The sequence below is a fragment of the Phyllobates terribilis genome, unplaced genomic scaffold (genome assembly GCF_046119375.1).
Source record: "Phyllobates terribilis strain yellow unplaced genomic scaffold, ASM4611937v1 Scaffold_4__5_contigs__length_816908805, whole genome shotgun sequence".
In the NCBI taxonomy this organism is placed as follows: Eukaryota; Metazoa; Chordata; class Amphibia; order Anura; family Dendrobatidae; genus Phyllobates; species Phyllobates terribilis.
The window spans coordinates 782,106,075-782,129,628 of NW_027362764.1; the positions used below are offsets into that span (position 1 = coordinate 782,106,075).

The 23,554-nt window shown below is 48.7% G+C and overlaps 1 pseudogene; it reads right to left on the reverse strand.

The window, feature by feature from the left end:
* Positions 1-446: 446 nt before the first annotated feature.
* Positions 447-23,554, reverse strand: part of LOC141266058 (NACHT, LRR and PYD domains-containing protein 3-like) — a 148,818-nt pseudogene continuing 125,710 nt past the window's right edge.

The window sequence follows — 23,554 nt, forward strand, 5'->3', positions numbered from 1 at the left end:
ATACTCGCACCTCTCCGTCCTGTACACGTCTCTTATACTCGCACCTCTCCGTCCTGTACACGTCTCTTATACTCGCACGTCTCCATCCTGTACATGTCTCTTATACTCGCACTTCTCCGTCCTGTACACGTCTCTTATACTCGCACTTCTCCGTCCTGTACACGTCTCTTATACTCGCACCTCTCCGTCCTGTACACGTCTCTTATACTCGCACGTCTCCGTCCTGTACACGTCTCTTATACTCGCACGTCTCCGTCCTGTACATGTCTCTTATACTCGCACCTCTCCGTCCTGTACACGTCTCTTATACTCGCACCTCTCCATCCTGTACACGTCTCTTATACTCGCACCTCTCTGTCCTGTACACGTCTCTTATACTCGCACCTCTCCATCCTGTACACGTCTCTTATACTCGCACCTCTCCGTCCTGTACACGTCTCTTATACTCACCGTAATTCCTCTATCCTGCAGTCTGGACTGGACAGAGCTTCCATCAAGTCACTGAAGTGAGGACCGGACAGACGATTATTAGACAAATTGAAAATCTTGAGTGACTTATTATTCCTTATTACAGATGCCAACAGATTGCAGGACGTGTTTTGTAGATTATTTCTATCCAAACTGCAAGAATAAGAAAATAAGATGTGGATGACACAGCCACAGAGCGATAGGGCTTGTTCACATGCTGCATTTTTATCACATTTTTTTCCAGCTTAAAAAAAACACAGCATTATACTGAATGGTACCAGAAAAATGAAAGAATTTCTGAAATCTCACTCACATGGCGCTTATCTTTTCCTTGCACTTTTGAATGATCAAAGCATTTTTTAAAATCTGCAGCATGTTAATTCTTTCAGCTTTTTTTGCAGTATTTTTCACCCATTCAAATAAATGGTGAAAAACATAAGTAAAAACACGAAAAAAGTGCTTCTTTTACTCGGGGTATGCTCACTGTAATGCAGCAGCTTGCTGGCATTACTATAAATGGGCCAGTGTGTGTTTTTGGCTGACCATATACCTTTCCCTCAGCTGACTGGTCACATGACTGTGACATCACACAGGTCCTGTATGCACAGTAAAGGTCTGTATACATGACTGGGATAGCACACAGGACCTATACACACAGCTGACTGGTCACATGACTGTGACATCAGCAAGGTCCTGTCTGTGTGTGTGTGTGTGTGTGTGTGTGTGTGTGTGTGTGCGCTACAGGATATATAAACCCTGGTAATTTGAGACAGGTGTGAGAGAGGCGTAAGGCCTGTTCCCGCGTGTGTGGGACATCGACCGTGTGAGGCCTAGTGAGGCCGAGTGAAGCCTGGTGCCTGAAAGGTCGAGACTGGATCCTGTGTGGATGCTAGTGGCCTTGGAAGGCAGAGGCTTGATGAAGAGTCCTGAAAGGCAGAGCCTGGATCCTGTGTGGATGTCAGTGGCCTTTGAGGAAATGACGGCTGGAGACCCCCACCTGGGAAGCCGCAAAGCCACAGTGGTGGCGGGTTAAATGGACTGCAGCAGCTAAACCCGGCAAAGGTAATACACTGTGTTATATGGACATTGATATGGACATTGCTATTTTATTACCTTGCTGAAGGCTGTACCTGGAGCAAGTGGGCCTGTCTGCTACTTGAGAAGCTCCCGGATGTTATGTGTGTAAACCTGCCAGTGATATACTAAGGTGGACATTATATGTGTGAACTGCGGTTTATGACAATATAATAAACCAATGAATTAAGAAATACTGGAAGGACATTGCTGGTGTGCTTTGACTTACCCGGTGCAGCGAGTATCCCCCAGTATGATGACTAGCGCTGCCTTACATCACACATTGCATTTTTGCAGCATTTTTTTGTGTACCAAAGACCAAGAGTAGTGGCAGGAAAAACACTGTGTACAATGCATGTGTTTTTGACATGTTATTTTTTTGTATTTTTACTTGCATTTTTTCACAGTTATTTGAATGGGTGAAAAACACGGAAAAGTTGACATTGTCCTAATTTAAAAAACACAAAAACCAGCAGCTCAAAAAAGTAGATTGTGGATGTGGAGATAAAATGTCGCCCACTGTTAGTAAAATTTATAAATGTCGTCACTGGAAGCTGCCTTTTGTGCACGATGAATGTCAGGACTGCCGGCAGCTATATGATATGTCGACTGGCACCAAAAATCAAATTCAAGAAAAATCCCTGAATAATGTCCTCAGTTTATGGCATGACATAAATCAGTGATTATTTCACCACATTGAATGTACAAAAGTCATAGAGCTGAAGGAGGAACCTCTGTCACCAATCATCAGCTGTGAGAACTCTCCTCCCTCCACTATCTATCATAGCACTCAGTCCGTGGCTCCTGTTTTCACATTATTACATGTCACATAAGGGTCCGCCATCACTCAGGGACATTGTAACGCATTAGTGTAATCATGATGAGTGACCCCCTTCTAATTATTTTCAGATTTCTCAGTGTGTGAGATGTATAATGTCAGACAGCCCTGATCTTCTGATCCAACCTCCTGTATGATTAGAAAGTGCTGAGACTAGAGTATGGATGACTAAGACCTTTCACATAAGTACCCGATATTCAGTGTAAGGGAAGGACAGTATAGCAAGGTTTAGCTTTGTCACAATACAAACCCTTCTATCAAGATCTCCTCCTCTAACAGCACTGTCACCTCTGCTGTACTGCCTCTTCCCCCAAACTTCCTTTCCTGAAGAGAAATGTCACCGGAAACTTGGCACTCAAAGAGCATAAATTTTAAAGCGTTTAATTGCAGTCCAGTACAGGTACAGACATTTCGGTCACCAAGACCTTCATCAGTGCGTAAAGACTGCTTAGGAAGATAGTTATAAGTGAGGTCAGGAAGGACAGAGTATCCCAGTTGGAAGAGAGGATCCAGTGGTGAGAATGTGAGGTATGACAGTCGAGGAACGTGGTATCTGCCGCTGATGTATACAGCAGTTGCAGTGCCTCCTATGTGATGTATACAAAGAAGTCTCAGTGTCTCCTATGTGATGAATATATAGAAGTATTGGTGTCTCCTATCTAATATATATAATTGTCTTATCCCATCTGTCTGTCTGTGTGTCTGTCCAGGAAATCCCGCGTCGCTGATTGGTTCGGCCGCAGCCAATCAGCGACGCGGGATTTCAGAAAAAAGATGGCGGCCGTTAGCGGCTCATCTGCCGGACGGAGGTCAGTGGCGATGTAGCCGGGAGATGAGCAGCGCCGTGACCAATCAGCGATTTGGGTGCCAAATTTAAACTCCACTCTGCACAGAGGTAAGCGGCAAAGTACCTCGACCGGCAGCGCCGCTGACCTCCATGCGGCTACCGTCGAGAGATCAGTGGCTACGGCCGCTGATCTCCCGATGGCAAGTGTGAAGGGAGGACCGGTGAGCGGCGCCGCCGGTCCGGATACTTCTGCTGTGAGCAGCCAGTCATCTCCCGGCTGCTCGCAGCGGATGTACCGCACAGGCAGCGCCGCTCCCCGGTCCTCACTAATACAATTCGCTGATTGGTCGCGACCGCCGGCCACGACCAATCAGCGATATTGGTGCCAAATTTAAACACCGCTCTGCTGATTGCGCCCGGTCGGCCGCATACATATTCTAGAATACCTGATGCGTTAGAATCGGGCCACCAGCTAGTGTGATATATACAGCAGTCCCAGTGTCTATGTTATGTATAAACATAATTCTCACTGTTTCCTATGTGATGTGTATACAACAGTCTCAGTGTATCCTATGTGATATATACAGTGTGAACTCGCACATCTCCGTCTAGTACATGTCTCTTATACTCGAACATCTCCGTCCTGTACACGTCTCTTATATTCGCATCTCTCCGTCCTGTACACGTCTCTTATACTCGCACCTCTCCGTCCTGTACATGTCTCTTATATTCGCACCTCTCCGTCCTGTACACGTCTCTTATATTCGCACCTCTCCGTCCTGTACACGTCTCTTATACTCGCACGTCTCCGTCCTGTACACGTCTCTTATACTCGCACCTCTCCGTCCTGTACACGTCTCTTATATTCGCACCTCTCCATCCTGTACACGTCTCTTATACTCGCACCTCTCCGTCCTGTACACGTCTCTTATACTCGCACGTCTCCGTCCTGTACACGTCTCTTATAGTCGCACCTCTCCGTCCTGTACACGCCTCTTATATTCGCACCTCTCCGTCCTGTACACGTCTCTTATACACGCACCTCTCCGTCCTGTACACGTCTCTTATACTCGCACCTCTCCGTCCTGTGCACGTCTCTTATATTCGCACCTCTCCGTCCTGTGCACGTCTCTTATACTCGCACTTCTGCGTCCTGTACACGTCTCTTATACTCGCACCTCTCCCTCCTGTACACGTCTCTTATACTCGCACGTCTCCCTCCTGTACACATCTCTTATACTCGCATGTCTCCCTCCTGTACACATCTCTTATACTCGCACATCTCCGTCCTGTACACGTCTCTTATACTCGCACGTCTCCCTCCTGTACACATCTCTTATACTCGCATGTCTCCCTCCTGTACACGTCTCTTATACTCGCACTTCTGCGTCCTGTACACGTCTCTTATACTCGCATGTCTCCCTCCTGTACACATCTCTTATACTCGCACATCTCCGTCCTGTACACGTCTCTTATACTCGCACGTCTCCGTCCTGTACACGTCTCTTATACTCGCATGTCTCCCTCCTGTACACATCTCTTATACTCGCACGTCTCCCTCCTGTACACGTCTCTTATACTCGCATGTCTCCCTCCTGTACACATCTCTTATACTCGCATGTCTCCCTCCTGTACACATCTCTTATACTCGCACGTCTCCGTCCTGTACACGTCTCTTATACTCGCACGTCTCCATCCTGTACACGTCTCTTATACTCGCATGTCTCCGTCCTGTACACGTCTCTTATACTCGCACGTCTCCCTCCTGTACACGTCTCTTATACTGGCACGTCTCCATCCTGTACACGTCTCTTATACTCGCACCTCTCCATCCTGTACACGTCTCTTATACTCGCATGTCTCCCTCCTGTACACATCTCTTATACTCGCACGTCTCCATCCTGTACACGTCTCTTATACTCGCATGTCTCCCTCCTGTACACATCTCTTATACTCGCATGTCTCCATCCTGTACACGTCTCTTATACTCGCACGTCTCCATCCTGTACACGTCTCTTATACTCGCATGTCTCCCTCCTGTACACGTCTCTTATACTCGCACGTCTCCATCCTGTACACGTCTCTTATACTCGCATGTCTCCCTCCTGTACACATCTCTTATACTCGCACGTCTCCCTCCTGTACACGTCTCTTATACTCGCACGTCTCCCTCCTGTACACGTCTCTTATACTCGCACCTCTCCATCCTGTACACGTCTCTTATACTCGCATGTCTCCATCCTGTACACGTCTCTTATACTCGCACCTCTCCATCCTGTACACGTCTCTTATACTCGCATGTCTCCCTCCTGTACACATCTCTTATACTCGCATGTCTCCGTCCTGTACACGTCTCTTATACTCGCACGTCTCCCTCCTGTACACGTCTCTTATACTCGCACCTCTCCATCCTGTACACGTCTCTTATACTCGCACCTCTCTGTCCTGTACACGTCTCTTATACTCGCACTTCTCCGTCCTGTACACGTCTCTTATACTCGCACGTCTCCGTCCTGTACACGTCTCTTATACTCACACCTCTCCGTCCTGTACATGTCTCTTATACTCGCACCTCTCCGTCCTGTACACGTCTCTTATACTCGCACGTCTCCGTCCTGTACACGTCTGTTATACTCACACCTCTCCGTCCTGTACACGTCTCTTATACTCGCACCTCTCCGTCCTGTACACGTCTCTTATACTCGCACCTCTCCGTCCTGTACACGTCTCTTATACTCGCACCTCTCCGTCCTGTACACGTCTCTTATACACGCATGTCTCCGTCCTGTACATGTCTCTTATACTTGCACCTCTCCGTCCTGTACACGTATCTTATACTCGCACCTTTCCGTCCTGTACACGTATCTTATACTCGCACGTCTCTGTCCTGTACACGTCTCTTATACTCGCACCTTTCCGTCCTGTACACGTCTCTTATACACGCACCTCTCCGTCCTGTACACGTCTCTTATACTCGCACCTCTCTGTCCTGTACACGTCTCTTATATTCGCACCTCTCCGTCCTGTACACGTCTCTTATACTCGCACCTCTCCATCCTGTACACGTCTCTTATACTCGCACCTCTCCGTCCTGTACACGTCTCTTATACTCGCATGTCTCCAACCTGTACACGTCTCTTATATTCGCACCTCTCCATCCTGTACACGTCTCTTATACTCGCATGTCTCCCTCCTGTACACATCTCTTATACTCGCATGTCTCCGTCCTGTACACGTCTCTTATACTCGCACGTCTCCCTCCTGTACACGTCTCTTATACTCGCACCTCTCCATCCTGTACACGTCTCTTATACTCGCACCTCTCTGTCCTGTACACGTCTCTTATACTCGCACTTCTCCGTCCTGTACACGTCTCTTATACTCGCACGTCTCCGTCCTGTACACGTCTCTTATACTCGCACCTCTCCGTCCTGTACATGTCTCTTATACTCGCACCTCTCCGTCCTGTACACGTCTCTTATACTCGCACCTCTCCGTCCTGTACACGTCTCTTATACACGCATGTCTCCGTCCTGTACATGTCTCTTATACTTGCACCTCTCCGTCCTGTACACGTATCTTATACTCGCACCTTTCCGTCCTGTACACGTATCTTATACTCGCACGTCTCTGTCCTGTACACGTCTCTTATACTCGCACCTTTCCGTCCTGTACACGTCTCTTATACACGCACCTCTCCGTCCTGTACACGTCTCTTATACTCGCACCTCTCTGTCCTGTACACGTCTCTTATACTCGCACCTCTCCGTCCTGTACACGTCTCTTATACTCACACCTCTCCGTCCTGTACATGTCTCTTATACTCGCACGTCTCCATCCTATACGCGTCTCTTATACTCGCACGTCTCCTTCCTGTACACGTCTCTTATACTCGCACCTCTCCGTCCTGTACACGTCTCTTATACTCGCACCTCTCCGTCCTGTACACGTCTCTTATACTCGCACCTCTCCGTCCTGTGCACGTCTCTTATACTCGCACCTCTCCGTCCTGTACACGTCTCTTATACTCGCACCTCTCCGTCCTGTACATGTCTCTTATACTCACACCTCTCCGTCCTGTACACGTCTCTTATACTCGCACGTCTCCGTCCTGTACACGTCTCTTATACTCGCACGTCTCCATCCTGTACACATCTCTTATACTCGCACCTCTCCGTCCTGTACACGTCTCTTATAGTCGCACCTCTCCGTCCTGTACACGTCTCTTATACTCGCACCTCTCCATCCTGTACACGTCTCTTATACTCGCACCTCTCCGTCCTGTACACGTCTCTTATACTCGCACCTCTCCGTCCTGTACATGTCTCTTATACTCGCACGTCTCCGTCCTGTACACGTCTCTTATATTCGCACCTCTCCGTCCTGTACACGTCTCTTATACTCGCACGTCTCCGTCCTGTACACGTCTCTTATACTCGCACCTCTCCGTCCTGTACACGTCTCTTATACTCGCATGTCTCCGTCCTGTACACGTCTCTTATACTCGCACGTCTCCGTCCTGTACACGTCTCTTATACTCGCACGTCTCCGTCCTGTACACGTCTCTTATACTCGCACCTCTCCGTCCTGTACACGTCTCTTATACTCGCACTTCTCCATCCTGTACACGTCTCTTATACTCTCACCTCTCCGTCCTGTACACGTCTCTTATACTCGCACGTCTCCGTCCTGTACACGTCTCTTATATTCGCACCTCTCCGTCCTGTACACGTCTCTTATACTCGCACCTCTCGGTCCTGTACACATCTCTTATACTCGCACCTCTAAGTCCTGTACACGTCTCTTATACTCGCACCTCTCGGTCCTGTACACATCTCTTATACTCGCACCTCTCCGTCCTGTACATGTATCTTATACTCGCGCCTCTCCGTCCTGTACACGTCTCTTATACTCGCACGTCTTCATCCTGTACACGTCTCTTATACTCGCACCTCTCCGTCCTGTACACGTCTCTTATACTCGCACCTCTCTGTCCTGTACACGTCTCTTATACTCGCCCCTCTCCGTCCTGTACACGTCTCTTATATTCGCACCTCTCCGTCCTGTACACGTCTCTTATACTCGCACCTCTCCGTCCTGTGCACGTCTCTTATATTCGCACCTCTCCGTCCTGTGCACGTCTCTTATACTCGCACTTCTGCGTCCTGTACACGTCTCTTATACTCGCACCTCTCCCTCCTGTACACGTCTCTTATACTCGCACGTCTCCCTCCTGTACACATCTCTTATACTCGCATGTCTCCCTCCTGTACACATCTCTTATACTCGCACATCTCCGTCCTGTACACGTCTCTTATACTCGCACGTCTCCCTCCTGTACACGTCTCTTATACTCGCACTTCTGCGTCCTGTACACGTCTCTTATACTCGCATGTCTCCCTCCTGTACACATCTCTTATACTCGCACGTCTCCGTCCTGAACACGTCTCTTATACTCGCACGTCTCCGTCCTGTACACGTCTCTTATACTCGCATGTCTCCCTCCTGTACACATCTCTTATACTCGCACGTCTCCCTCCTGTACACGTCTCTTATACTCGCACGTCTCCGTCCTGTACACGTCTCTTATACTCGCATGTCTCCCTCCTGTACACATCTCTTATACTCGCATGTCTCCCTCCTGTACACATCTCTTATACTCGCACGTCTCCGTCCTGTACACGTCTCTTATACTCGCACGTCTCCATCCTGTACACGTCTCTTATACTCGCATGTCTCCGTCCTGTACACGTCTCTTATACTCGCACGTCTCCCTCCTGTACACGTCTCTTATACTCGCACGTCTCCCTCCTGTACACGTCTCTTATACTCGCACCTCTCCATCCTGTACACGTCTCTTATACTCGCATGTCTCCATCCTGTACACGTCTCTTATACTCGCACGTCTCCATCCTGTACACGTCTCTTATACTCGCATGTCTCCCTCCTGTACACATCTCTTATACTCGCACGTCTCCCTCCTGTACACGTCTCTTATACTCGCACGTCTCCCTCCTGTACACGTCTCTTATACTCGCACCTCTCCATCCTGTACACGTCTCTTATACTCGCATGTCTCCCTCCTGTACACATCTCTTATACTCGCATGTCTCCGTCCTGTACACGTCTCTTATACTCGCACGTCTCCCTTCTGTACACGTCTCTTATACTCGCACCTCTCCATCCTGTACACGTCTCTTATACTCGCACCTCTCTGTCCTGTACACGTCTCTTATACTCGCACTTCTCCGTCCTGTACACGTCTCTTATACTCGCACGTCTCCGTCCTGTACACGTCTCTTATACTCACACCTCTCCGTCCTGTACATGTCTCTTATACTCGCACCTCTCCGTCCTGTACACGTCTCTTATACTCGCACGTCTCCGTCCTGTACACGTCTGTTATACTCACACCTCTCCGTCCTGTACACGTCTGTTATACTCACACCTCTCCGTCCTGTACACGTCTCTTATACTCGCACCTCTCCGTCCTGTACACGTCTCTTATACTCGCACCTCTCCGTCCTGTACACGTCTCTTATACACGCATGTCTCCGTCCTGTACATGTCTCTTATACTCGCACCTCTCCGTCCTGTACACGTCTCTTATACTCGGACGTCTCCTTTCTGTACACGTCTCTTATACTCGCACGTCTCCATCCTGTACACGTCTCTTATACTCGCACCTCTCCATCCTGTACACGTCTCTTATACTCGCACGTCTCTGTCTTGTACACGTCTCTTATACTCGCACGTCTCCGTCCTGTACACGTCTCTTATACTCGCACCTCTCCGTCCTGTACACGTCTCTTATACTCGCACCTCTCCCTCCTGTACACGTCTCTTATACTCGCACCTCTCCATCCTGTACACGTCTCTTATACTCGCACCTCTCCATCCTGTACACGTGTCTTATACTCGCACCTCTCCATCCTGTACACGTCTCTTATACTCGCACCTCTCCATGATGTACACGTCTCTTATACTCGCACCTCTCCTTCCTGTACACGTCTCTTATACTCGCACCTCTCCATCCTGTACACGTCTCTTATACTCGCACCTCTCCATGATGTACACGTCTCTTATACTCGCACCTCTCCTTCCTGTACACGTCTCTTATACTCGCACCTCTCCATCCTGTACACGTGTCTTATACTCGCACCTCTCCTTCCTGTACACGTCTCTTATACTCGCACGTCTCCGTCCTGTACACGTCTCTTATATTCGCACCTCTCCGTCCTGTACACGTCTCTTATACTCGCACCTCTCCGTCCTGTACACGTGTCTTATACTCGCACCTCTCCTTCCTGTACACGTCTCTTATACTCGCATGTCTCCGTCCTGTACACGTCTCTTATACTCGCACGTCTCCCTCCTGTACACGTCTCTTATACTGGCACGTCTCCATCCTGTACACGTCTCTTATACTCGCACCTCTCCATCCTGTACACGTCTCTTATACTCGCATGTCTCCCTCCTGTACACATCTCTTATACTCGCACGTCTCCATCCTGTACACGTCTCTTATACTCGCACGTCTCCATCCTGTACACGTCTCTTATACTCGCATGTCTCCCTCCTGTACACATCTCTTATACTCGCATGTCTCCATCCTGTACACGTCTCTTATACTCGCACGTCTCCATCCTGTACACGTCTCTTATACTCGCATGTCTCCCTCCTGTACACATCTCTTATACTCGCACGTCTCCCTCCTGTACACGTCTCTTATACTCGCACGTCTCCCTCCTGTACACGTCTCTTATACTCGCACCTCTCCATCCTGTACACGTCTCTTATACTCGCATGTCTCCATCCTGTACACGTCTCTTATACTCGCACGTCTCCATCCTGTACACGTCTCTTATACTCGCATGTCTCCCTCCTGTACACATCTCTTATACTCGCACGTCTCCCTCCTGTACACGTCTCTTATACTCGCACGTCTCCCTCCTGTACACGTCTCTTATACTCGCACCTCTCCATCCTGTACACGTCTCTTATACTCGCATGTCTCCCTCCTGTACACATCTCTTATACTCGCATGTCTCCGTCCTGTACACGTCTCTTATACTCGCACGTCTCCCTTCTGTACACGTCTCTTATACTCGCACCTCTCCATCCTGTACACGTCTCTTATACTCGCACCTCTCTGTCCTGTACACGTCTCTTATACTCGCACTTCTCCGTCCTGTACACGTCTCTTATACTCGCACGTCTCCGTCCTGTACACGTCTCTTATACTCACACCTCTCCGTCCTGTACATGTCTCTTATACTCGCACCTCTCCGTCCTGTACACGTCTCTTATACTCGCACGTCTCCGTCCTGTACACGTCTGTTATACTCACACCTCTCCGTCCTGTACACGTCTGTTATACTCACACCTCTCCGTCCTGTACACGTCTCTTATACTCGCACCTCTCCGTCCTGTACACGTCTCTTATACTCGCACCTCTCCGTCCTGTACACGTCTCTTATACACGCATGTCTCCGTCCTGTACATGTCTCTTATACTCGCACCTCTCCGTCCTGTACACGTCTCTTATACTCGGACGTCTCCTTTCTGTACACGTCTCTTATACTCGCACGTCTCCATCCTGTACACGTCTCTTATACTCGCACCTCTCCATCCTGTACACGTCTCTTATACTCGCACGTCTCTGTCTTGTACACGTCTCTTATACTCGCACGTCTCCGTCCTGTACACGTCTCTTATACTCGCACCTCTCCGTCCTGTACACGTCTCTTATACTCGCACCTCTCCCTCCTGTACACGTCTCTTATACTCGCACCTCTCCATCCTGTACACGTCTCTTATACTCGCACCTCTCCATCCTGTACACGTGTCTTATACTCGCACCTCTCCATCCTGTACACGTCTCTTATACTCGCACCTCTCCATGATGTACACGTCTCTTATACTCGCACCTCTCCTTCCTGTACACGTCTCTTATACTCGCACCTCTCCATCCTGTACACGTCTCTTATACTCGCACCTCTCCATGATGTACACGTCTCTTATACTCGCACCTCTCCTTCCTGTACACGTCTCTTATACTCGCACCTCTCCATCCTGTACACGTGTCTTATACTCGCACCTCTCCTTCCTGTACACGTCTCTTATACTCGCACGTCTCCGTCCTGTACACGTCTCTTATATTCGCACCTCTCCGTCCTGTACACGTCTCTTATACTCGCACCTCTCCGTCCTGTACACGTCTCTTATACTCGCACCTCTCCGTCCTGTACACGTCTCTTATACTCGCACGTCTCCGTCCTGTACACGTCTCTTATACTCGCACATCTCCGTCCTGTACACGTCTCTTATACTCGCACGTCTCCGTCCTGTACACGTCTCTTATACTCACCGTAATTCCTCTATATTACAGTCTAAACCGGACAGAGCCTCCATCAAGTCACTGAAGTGAGGACCGGACAGACGGTTATTAGACAAGAAAAGTTTCTTCAGAGACCGATTATTCCTTATTCCAGATGCCAGCTGGATGCTGGAAGTGTCTGGTAGATAATTATAACCCAAACTGTAAGAATGAGAAGATGAGAAGTTGAGGACGCGTTAAAGTAAAATCTGTAGATTGTGAATGTGGAGAGAAAATGTCCCCGACATCTATAAATAAAGCCGCCTCTTGTGTGTGATAGATGTCAGAGGTGCCAGTAGCTATACGAAAAATCCTGAAAAATCCCTGAATAGTGTCCTCACTTTATGGCATGTCATAAATCAATAATTATTGCAACACATGGGATGTGCAATGGATCAGTAATAAATGGAGGTCATAGCATTAATGTCAGCAGAGGTGCTTAAATCTATTCATGTTGGTCTTGGATATAGCTCCCCCTACAGATAAACAGCAGCACTACATTCCTGATTCTGTAACTCCCTATAGTCACCACCAGAGGGAGAATGTAGGCTGACTGTAGACTGCCTTATTACAGAGATACAGTACAGACCAAAAGTTTGGACACACCTTCTCATTTAAAGATTTTTCTGTATTTTCATGACTTTGAAAATTGTACATTCACACTGAAGGCATCAAAACTATGAATTACCACATGTGGAATTATATACTTAACAAAAAAGTGTGAAACAACTGAAAATATGTCTTATATTCTAGGTTCTTCACAGTAGCCACCTTTTGCTTTGATGACTGCTTTGCACACTCTTGGCATTCTCTTGATGAGCTTCAAGAGGTAGTCACCGGAAATGGTCTTCACTTCACAGGTGTGCCCTGTCAGGTTTAACAAGTGGGATTTATTGCCTTATAAATGGGGTAGGGACCATCAGTTGTGTTGTGCAGAAGTGTGGTGGATACACAGCTGATAGTCCTACTGAATAGACTGTTAGAATTTGTATTATGGCAAGAAAAAAGCAGCTAAGTAAAGAAAAACGAGTGGCCATCATTACTTTAAGAAATGAAGGTCAGTCAGTTTGAAAAATTGGGCAAACTTTGAAAGTGTCCCCAAGTGCAGTTGCAAAAACCATCAAGCACTGCAAAGAAACTGGCTAACATGAGGACCGCCCCAGGAAAGGAAGACCAAAAATCACCTCTGCTTCTGAGGATAAGTTTATCCGAGTCACCAGCCTCAGAAATCGCAGGTTAACAGCAGCTCAGATTAGAGACCAGGTCAATGCCACACAGAGTTCTAGCAGCAGACACATCTCTACAACAACTGTTAAGAGGAGACTTTGTGCAGCAGGCCTTCATGGTAAAATAGCTGCTAGGAAACCACTGCTAAGGACAGGCAACAAGCAGAAGAGACTTGTTTGGGCTAAAGAACACAAGGAATGGACATTAGACCAGTGGAAATCTGTGCTTTGGTCTGATGAGTCCAAATTTGAGATCTTTGGTTCCAACCATCGTGTCTTTGTGCGACGCAGAAATGGTGAACGGATGGACTCTACATGCCTGGTTCGCACCGTGAAGCATGGATGAGGAGGTGTGATGGTGTGGGGGTGCTTTGCTGGTGACACTGTTGGGGATTTATTAAAAATTGAAGGCATACTGAACCAGCATGGCTACCACAGCATCTTGCAGCGGCATGCTATTCCATCCGGTTTGCGTTTAGTTGGACCATCATTTATTTTTCAACAGGACAATGACCCCAAACACCTCCAGGCTGTGTAAGGGCTATTTGACCAAGAAGGAGAGTGATGGGGTGCTACGCCAGATGACCTGGCCTCCACAGTCACCAGACCTGAACCCAATCGAGATGGTTTGGGGTGAGCTGGACCGCAGAGTGAAGGCAAAAGGGCCAACAAGTGCTAAGCATCTCTGGGAACTCCTTCAAGATTGTTGGAAGACCATTTCCGGTGACTACCTCTTGAAGCTCATCAAGAGAATGCCAAGAGTGTGCAAAGCAGTCATCAAAGCAAAAGGTGGTTACTTTGAAGAACCTAGAATATAAGACATATTTTCAGTTGTTTCACACTTTTTTGTTAAGTATATAATTCCACATGTGTTAATTCATAGTTTTGATGCCTTCAGTGTGAATGTACAATTTTCATAGTTAAGAAAATACAGAAAAATATTTAAATGAGAAGGTGTGTCCAAACTTTTGGTCTGTACTGTACATATGTTACAGTATGCACTTAGCTCCCCCTAGTGGTGTCTGCAGACAGCCAGGATCTATCTGATAACCCATGCCTGTGCTGTGGATCTAGAACTCCAGTCACTAGGCGTCCACTCCATTTTGTAACCTTCATGTTGGTATCTGCCTCCTCTGTTTCTACATTTGTTATCAGACAATGCAGCACCTTTGTTAAGGGTAACAATCCGGCAATCCTGCTTTTTTCCCTTTGACTTGTGGTGCCGACTAGGCAGGGAGCTTGGGAGTTAATCTCTAGCTTGTTTAGTAGTGTTGAGCGAGCATGCTCGACACTGCTCGGTACTCGCCCGAGCATCTCACTACTCGGGATGTTCGGCGAGCACCGAGCATTTCCGGGTTACTCGGGCAGGAGCTCAGGTCTCCGCCCTGTATGTTTGGCGCTCTTTACAGAGCAAATGAACATGCAGGGATTGCCAGCCAGTCACTGTAATGCCGCAGCCATGTTTGTTGTGGGCATTACAGTGATTGGCTGGCCGCACAGCGTCACCTCGAGTATTTAAACCCGGGCGCCGCCATCTTGGACTCAGTCGCTCCGGATCAGAAAGTGTAGGGAGGGTGCTGCTGAGCTAGGGAGAGATTTATACTGCAAAATAGGTAGTGTAGGGTCTCTAAAGCCTGCAAAATCAAACAAACAGTCCTTCTGAGGACTAATATCCATCCCAGATATCATTCAGGCAGGCTATATAGGAGACGCAGTGGTTATACCAACAAACACTGCATTACAGTCCTGTGTGCTGCTGCTGCTCAAATTGCTAGACTTAGTCCCAGGTCTCAGGGGCCAGGAAAAATCATTTTTTTTCTTCTAAATCCTCTTTTTTTTTTTTTTTTTTCCCTCAGTCAGACTGTACAAATACCTGTCTTATTAACCTTTTGGTATCCCCCCCAAAAAAAAAAAAATTTAGTGTGTCTGTGAGTGTTTCGGCCAGATAACTAGAACTGTGGTTTTGCAGTTCCACGGTTCAAATCTCTGTATTATCCACTTTTCTGCCTTTTTTCCATAAAAAAAAACAGTTTGAGTGTCTCGCTGACTGTTCAGACACAAATATATCTGTTTAAAAAAGTCTGGTATACGCCAGGAAATTAGAATTGTGGTTTTGCAGTTCCACGGTTCAAATCTGGGTGTTATCCACCTTTTTGCCTTTTTTAGATTAAAAAAAAAAACAGTAATAGTGTCTCGCTGACTGTTCAGACACAAATATATCTGTTTAAAAGATTCTGGTGTAGGCCAGAGAACTAGAACTGTGGTTTTCCTCTTCCACGGTTCAAATCTCCTTTTTATTACCCTTTTGCCATTGATAGTGCGAGTGTAAGCTATTTTACTTCATTTACAATGGGCAAGGTGCGTGGCAAGGGACGTGGAACTGGACGTTCTGGTGATGGTGCGTGCAGAGGACGGGGCCGTGGCCAAGGTGAAAATGTGCCACAACCAACAGCCACATCTTCTCGCTCCCAGTTCTTGACCAAATTACTATGGAAGGACACAACAACACCACTAATGCGAAATGATCAGTGTGAACAGGTTATTAATTGGATAGCAGATAATACTTCCAGTCACCTGGGCACCACCACCTCCGGTCTGTCTTCCACACGGTCAAGTCTTAGTAGCCGTGAGTCTCGACCGCATACTACTCCTCACCCTGATGCTCCTTCCTCCCACCATGCCGACTGTCGTCAGACAGCAACTGATCCCACAGTCCGCCACTCTGAAGAGCTGTTCACTGGTCCATTTCCATATTTGGGCCCCTCGCCTGCTCCACTTGAAGTGGTGGAAGAGAAGATCCCATGTAGCGATGGCCAAATATTTGAACAGCCACGGCCATAGGAAGGCGATGCTGGCAATTTGTCACTAGAGGTGGACGATGACGAGACACAATTGCCACGAAGTGAGAAGGAGGACCGTGGTGCGGAAGTGGAAGAGGAGGAGGTGGTGGATGATCTAGTAACTGACCCAATGTGGCAGGAGGACACGCAGAGCGAGGCCAGCAGCACACAGGGGGAGGGAGGCAGAGTACCCCAACAGGCAGGAAGAAGCAGTGTGGTGGCCGCAGACAGAAGGCGGGCAACAGTTCCCCGTAACACCAACACGAGGGACATTGCCAGTACAACCGGTAGGTCTTCCAGAGTCTGGAATTTTTTTAAAGACTCTGCTGATAACCGCAAAAAGGCCATTTGTACCACCTGCCAGACCAGCATCAGCAGGGGTGACAAAACTACCAGCCTGACCACCACCAGCATGATCAGGCACATGTCAGCAAAGCACCCGACTTTGTGGGGCGAACCCCAGGGTCCACGCCCACTGTCAGCGGGTGTCACCACTGCTTCTTCCGCTGTTGTGCGTGTAAGAGAACCCCCTGTTGTGCGTGCAAGGCAATCCCCTGTCCATACTGCATGCAAAGATGCCCCCTCCTCTCAGTCTTCACTTGTTATGGCAGTTTCTCAAGAAACAGCATCAACGTCCATGTCCATGTCCTTCCACAGCGTTCAATTGTCCATATCCCAGACCTTTGAACGAAAGCGCAAATCCGCAGCCAACGCCCCACAGGCCACAGTCCTAAATTCGCACATTTCACGACTGCTTGCGTTGGAAATGCTGCCTTTTAGGCTGGTGGAGATGGAATCCTTCCGCAACCTTATGGCGGTGGCCGTCCCTCGGTACTCGGTCCCCAGCCGACACTATTTTGCCCGGTGTGCCATCCCCGCACTACACAAGCATGTGTCCCAAAACATCTGCCGTGCCCTCAACAACACAGTGGAGAGTCCACCTGACAACGGACACGTGGACAAGTGCTTGTGGCCAGGGATGGTACATCTCCCTGACGGCACACTGGGTAAACATAGTGGAAGCCGGGACCCAGTCGGACCTTGGGACGGAACACATTCTCCCCACACCGAGGATTGCGGCCCTATGTCAGTCAGAGTTGCCCCCACAGTGTACAGCTCCTGCGCATCATCCTCCTCCTCCTCCTCCTCCTCATGTTCAGCCTCCATCTCAGATATCACCACATCAGTTACAAGCTGGAAGCACTGCAGTACTGCCTCAGCCAAGCGGCAACAGGCTGTGCTGAAACTCATAAGCTTAGGTGATAAACCTCAGTGCTTGTGAGTTGTGGACAGCTGTGAAAGAGCAGGCAGATCTGTGGCTGAGACCGCTGAACCTACATCCTGGCATGGTCGTGTGTGACAATGGCCGTAACCTGGTGACGGCTCTGAGGCAAGGCGAGATCACACACGTACAATGCCTGGCTCATGTGCTTAACCTCATCATTCAGCGGTTTCTTAAATCGTACCCCGAGTTGCCAGATCTGCTCGTCAAAGTACGCCGCCTGTCAGCTCATTTTCGGAAGTCGGCTACAGCTTCCGCGGCCCTTGCTGTGTTGCAGCAGCGTTTGCAGCTTCTGGCACACCGACTGGTGTGTGATGTCCCCACATGTTGGAACTCTACCCTCCACATGTTGCAACGGATTTGTGAGCAGAAGAGAGCAGTTGTGTAGTACCAGCTGCAATAAGGCTGTCGATATTCAGGTCAGACTCCACACATAAGACCTCAGGAGTGGACCTGGATGTCTGACATATGTACCATCCTGACAAACTTTGAGGAGTCCACCTAGATGGTGAGGGGCAATGACGCCATCATTACTGTCAGCATCCCACTTGTCTGTCTTTTGCAACGCTCTCTGCAGAGAATTAAAGAGGAGGCATTGCAGCCAGAATATGATGAGATGGATCAAGAAGCCGTAGTGGGCGATTACACACAGCCCAGCCTCATCTCATCCCAACATGCATTGGGGGACAATGAGGGAGAGGAGGAGGAGGAAGAACAGGAGCTGGTATCATGCGCTGTAGACGGTAGTACCTGTACAAGTGTCATACCGTCGGTTCAGCGTGGGTGGCCTGCAGACGGGGAAGGAGGAGGAGGAGAGTATGGTCAGTCGTCATCTTGGTGAGGACACGGAAGTCTTGCCCGTTACCAGTCTGGCACGCATGGCTGACTTTATGTTACGCTGCCTTAACCGTGACCCTCGCGTTGTCAAAATGTTGGGTGACAGTCATTACTGGTTGGTGACACTTTTAGACCCCCGCTACAAGGAAAACTTTCACTCTCTTATTCCTGAGGTGGAGAGGTCTACAAAAATGGGGCAGTACCAGAAGGCCCTTGCTGCAGAACTGTTAAAAAAATTCCCATCTGAACACGCTAGCGGCAGAGGTCACAGTTCGTTGCCCAACCAAGGCGTATAGGCGAGAGAGAAGCAACTCCAATTCAGCAGAGGCAGGGGAACACTGTCAATGTTCTGGGACAGTTTTCTGAGACCCGCCCAGCTTACAGGCCCTGAGGCGCGGGTTACTCTCACAAGGAGTGGAAAGTTTCAAAAGATGGTGAGGGAGTACCTTGCCGATCGTACCAGGGTCCTCCGTGATTCCTCTGTGCCTTTTAATTATTGGGTATCCAAGCTGGACACTTGGAATGAACTCACTCTGTATGCCTTGGAGGTCCTGGCCTGCCCTGCCGCTACCGTGTTTTCGGAGCGTGTTTTTAGTGCCGCTGGGGAAATTATAACTGATAAGCGCACTCGCCTGTCAACTGACAATGCTGACAAGCTGACCCTTATCAAAATGAACAAGGGCTGGATTGGGCCAGATTTCTCATCACCACCAAATGACAGCAGAGTAACATAAAGTCAAATCCACTGTGTTATTTCGGGAGGTGTATTCCCATGCACCGCTTCACACCCACACATGGGTATACGCTTCCTCATTTCGGCTGTTTTTTGCTCTTCTCCTTATCCTCAGCCTCCACCACCACTATACCACCAGGGTGACCGTGGTCCGTGTTGCCAGCATTGCAAGTTCCTTCGTCCTAATTTTTGGCAGCTTTTGCTTGGAAGGCATAGGCAAAGACTATGGGAGACCCACTCCCCAATAATGGGAATAAAGTTTTTAATATGCTGTACTGCATGGCTCTTGTAAGGGGCATTGCAAGTTCCTCCGTCCAGTAAGGGCGACCCACTCCCCAATAATAGGTAGAAGGTTTTTAGTACGCTGTAATCCACGTCTGTTTCAAGGGGCATTGCAGTTCCTCATAATTTTTGGAAAGCCTTCCATTCCCTGCTTAGGCCAACAGTGTACAGGAGACCCAGTTGCTATAAATGGAAAAAATGGTTTAGTTAAGGCCCTCTGACGTCCATGTCACTTCCAAGGGGCATTGGAGTGCCTCGAAATTTTTGGTAGGCATTGCACTCACTGTATGCCCTATAACTATGTAGCCGAACCGCTCCTTTTGGTACAGAAACATATCCTACAAGACATGTGTGGTTGACTGGCCTGATATTGATGTGAATGGTCCCTGTTCCTCCTGCTCTTTCTCCTTTGCCACCACCTCATCCATCATTTATCACCTGAAGCTTTGTTTTAACGGGAGTCATAGAACTGGGAAAGTAGCAGGAAAACATCCAGCAATCCTCGGAGGAGGTAGGATATGCGCCAAAACGCTGACCACCTCAGGCCTAGCCGCTACTACATACATACGCTTGCATTCCAAGGAACAGAAAGCTAAGGAGATGGATGGCCTCATGATCATGAATAATTTACTTGTTGTGTAGGGGGCCGACCACTGCTGCTGTCTACCTTCTGAACTTTGTGTTGAAGCCTGATTGACCCAGGACCCGCAATCCTCTATGTCTGGAGGACGTGTTGCATCCCAGTGTCCAACTGTGTCCCGGCTTCCACAATATTAACCCAGTGTGAAGGCGTCAGTGAGATGGACCCCTGGCCACATTCACTTGTCCACGTGTTTGTGGTTAGGCTGTCCTTCCCACTAAATGCACTGGGGAGGGCACAGGTAATGTTTTGGTATGCGCGCTTGTGTTTAAGGCGCACCTGGACAAATAGGGGTGGCTGGGGACCACGTATGGACACCCGGCCGCCCCCTGGTGGCTGGGGACCAAGCGTGGACACCCGGCCGCCAGGAGGCTGGGGACTGAGTATGGATACCAGGCCGCCGACGCAGCCATGACGTGGTGGCCAGATTCCGCCTCCACAAGCCTAAAAGGTCCAATTTTAAGTGCAAGCAAGCAAGCAGTATGGCATTGCAGCCTGGGGGTGGGTGGGTGGCAGGCTGCATACTTGCGCTTGCATTGCAAGGAATGGGGGAGGTACAATTGAATACTGCCCTGGGACAAGGACTTGAACGGGGATAGTTGCAAGTCTGCAACGACAGGTGCAGGGCGGGAGGCATCTTCGCATGTGCCATGAACAGGGGGTTGGCGTGCACACACTACAGCGGAATAGGCTGTCCATCCCACTAAATGCACTGGGGAGGGCACAGGTAATGTTTTGGTATGTGTGCTTGTGTATAAGGCACACCGGGACAAATAGGGGCTGCTGGGGACTGAGTGTGGACACCCGGCCGCCGGGCGGCTGGGGACTGAGTATGGATACCAGGCCGCCGACGCAGCCATGACATGGTGGTCGGCCTCTGCCTCCATAAGCCTAAAAGGCCTCATTTCAAGTGCAAGCAAGCTAGCAGTATGGTATTGCAGCCTGGGGTGGGTGGGTGGCAGGCTGCACACTTACGCTTGCATTCCAAGAAAACAAAGCAGATGCTAACTTCTATCATCATCATCATCATGCTCCTCACCTTGGCACTCTCAACTCCCCTAATGGAGAAGCCAGGGCCCACTGGAGGAGTCTCTGGTTGTTTGGTGGGCTCGTCAAATGCTGCCCTAAAGCAGGCCAGGCTAAGAAAAGTGTGGGGAAGGTTCCCGGGACAAATAGTGGCGGCTGGGGACTGAGTATGGAGACCTCGCCGCCGACGCAGCCATGAGGTAGTGGCCAGCTTCGGCCTTCTCCAAACTAAAAGGCCCCATTTCAAGTGCAAGCTAGCAGTATAGTATTGCAGCCTGCGGGTGGGTGGGAGGTTGGCTGCATATTTGCGCTTGCATTGCAAGGAATGGGGGAGGTACAATTGAACACTGCCCTGGGACAAGGACTTGCACGGGGATAGTTGCAAGTCTGCATCTTCTGATGCGGCAAGGATCCCTTCTGATGGGCACACTTTTAGGCAGTGACCTGGATGTCAGAGAGGCTTCCAAGGGTCTTCCCCATGCTGTTCCCATGTCTTTTCAGCACTGTATGCATGTGTCACACAGCACATGGCCAGATAAGGTTGTAAAATGTTAAAATGACATTTCCCGGTGAATGCATTTGTCACGGTTGAAAGCAATACAAAAGTGCAAAAACGCATAAAAAATGCTACTTGTGAACATAGCCCAAGGTGTGGAGGAGTATTTTTGTTTTTGGTTATTTATTTTACCTTATACACAAGTCTTTACCCTGGAAAGGATGTTCCTTAACATATTTCACAGGAAAACCGTTTCACTTTCGTTTTTGAACATTTTATTGTGAGCCTGTAAAAGTGGCTTAATACCTCTGACCACGTTGTTGACAGCAGTGACCTGGGGGTCAGAAATGCTTCCTGGGCGATCCCCATGCTGTCCCCATGTCATTTGAGCACTGTCACTATCGTTTTGGGCACTTTTTAGGCTTTCTACAGACAGCCGGGGATGCCGCCGCAAAAATGCTCGGGTCTGCCATAGACTAACATTGGGCTCGTTGCTCGGGTCGAGCACCCGAATATCACGGTGAGCTCGGCCCGAGCTTCAAGCACCCGAGCATTTTAGTGCTCGCTCAACACTTTTGTTTAGTATTGTCTCTCTGCTGTGAGTCCTGGGCAGGGCTGTCCTTTATTTAATTCCCAGTATCTCAGTCTCCCACTGCCGGTTTTAGACACTTCTTTATCTGGTCCACACCTCTGTGTGTGCTCCAGCTGCTTCTAGCGTTTCCTATTTCAGACTTCAGCTTCATGTACTGACATTTCTTCTGATTGACAATTTTGTCCCTAGTCTGTACCTCCTAGTTCCGTCCCAGCTACCTGACTTTTCTGCCAGCCCACTCCATTGGCCAGCACCTACTCTGAAGACTCAACTCAGGGTCCCTATGTAAGTCCAAAAGGGTTAAATGGTGAATGCCTGGGAATGTTCTATCAATTATCTTATGCAGAGTGTCTGTAATCCTTCATCTTGTTGAGTGTTCTGCAAAAATGTTAAAATTCCGTCAGAGCTTCTGCTGAGTTCAGACAGCTCTCTAGCTCTCTCCCTTCTTTCAGTGTTAGACTTAGCAGCAGGATGGAGGAGTGTGCTGTAAAGAAATCTCTAGTGGAGAGAGGGGAAAGAATCAATAGCCTCATGGAGGGCAGAGAAAACAGGAAAGCACAAGAGGAGGATATAAATGCACGATAGAAGCTATTAAAGACAGCAGTACACTGGATACACAAACTGACCTCACATCCAGCCTATATTACTGGAAACATTGATCAGCAATGTCTGATGTCACTTCACTAAAAGAGAGCGAGATGGTAAATTTCCTGCACATTATACATTACATGTTTACCTGCAAGGTGAATGGGGTATAATGGATTTAGCACAATTTCTGGAGCAGGAGACACTTCTTCCTACACAAAATCATGGCTGTCATACACACTAGGGGACTATTATGTCTGTCCATAATACATGTGGTGTAACCATTGTGAGGGGTTTATCCAGCCGCTGATACATGTCACAGGATAAGTGTTATAATGGTGCACACCTTCCATTATTATCACTCCTCTCACTGCTATCATTTCTATTATGTGGTTACACATTTCATCAAATAAAAGTCCCCGAAGTGTTTCCATGTGAAGCGGCTCCTCCCTGATCTCTGATCACACCC